We start from the raw sequence: 629 nt of genomic DNA, 5'->3' as shown, positions 1-629 counted from the left end.
AAAAAAATATGAGAAAAGCAAAAACAGAGGAAAGAACATCTTTGTAAATAGAGAAGGGTGGAGGGGGGTGAAGTGGGAGCAGGAGGGTGGGGAAAAATGAGAACCAAGATACATCATGTAAAGGTACAAGATCCCGAGGATGAACGTAACTGTACTGTATGCCTAAAATGGACCAATAAACTCAATGGGGGGAAAATGAACTGCCAGTAGGGGGCACCTGGATTTGGACCAGGGACCTCTTGACCTGCAGTCAAATGCTCTACCCCTGAGCTATGCCCCCTTGCCTGACTTACTTTCCTTCTTAGCCTATGTCACTTGTGTTACCACAGCCACAGTGTACTGTAGACTCATTCCTTCTCAATCAGACTACAAAAGCTGACAGATCTACCATCAACTGACCAGAAACCACTCTTCAGACTTTGAGTTGCCGCTCTGTTCCCCAAGGGAGGCTCCCAGCTCTGATAGGCTCTTTTCTACCCAGCCTGCTTATAGGCTCAGTCTGAATTCCTTCAATAAATGATACGTGGGTGCCAGGATAAGGAAACTATTGTTCATCATGCACGCAGGACAAGGAGAACATTTCTCATACTTTGGGACCCAGCTATATGCTGACAGCAGCATTTCATCAA

At 45.9% G+C, this 629-nt stretch overlaps 1 non-coding gene across 1 annotated transcript; it reads right to left on the bottom strand.

The window, feature by feature from the left end:
- Positions 1-208: 208 nt before the first annotated feature.
- On the bottom strand, positions 209-280 carry Trnac-gca. The gene has a single exon. It is a non-coding gene; the product is annotated as a tRNA-Cys (tRNA).
- Between the last annotated feature and the right edge of the window lie 349 nt (positions 281-629).

This window comes from Fukomys damarensis, unplaced genomic scaffold (genome assembly GCF_012274545.1).
Source record: "Fukomys damarensis isolate Sample0158 unplaced genomic scaffold, DMR_v1.0_HiC HiC_scaffold_7824, whole genome shotgun sequence".
Taxonomy (NCBI): Eukaryota; Metazoa; Chordata; class Mammalia; order Rodentia; family Bathyergidae; genus Fukomys; species Fukomys damarensis.
This window is presented reverse-complemented; position numbering and strand designations above follow the sequence as displayed.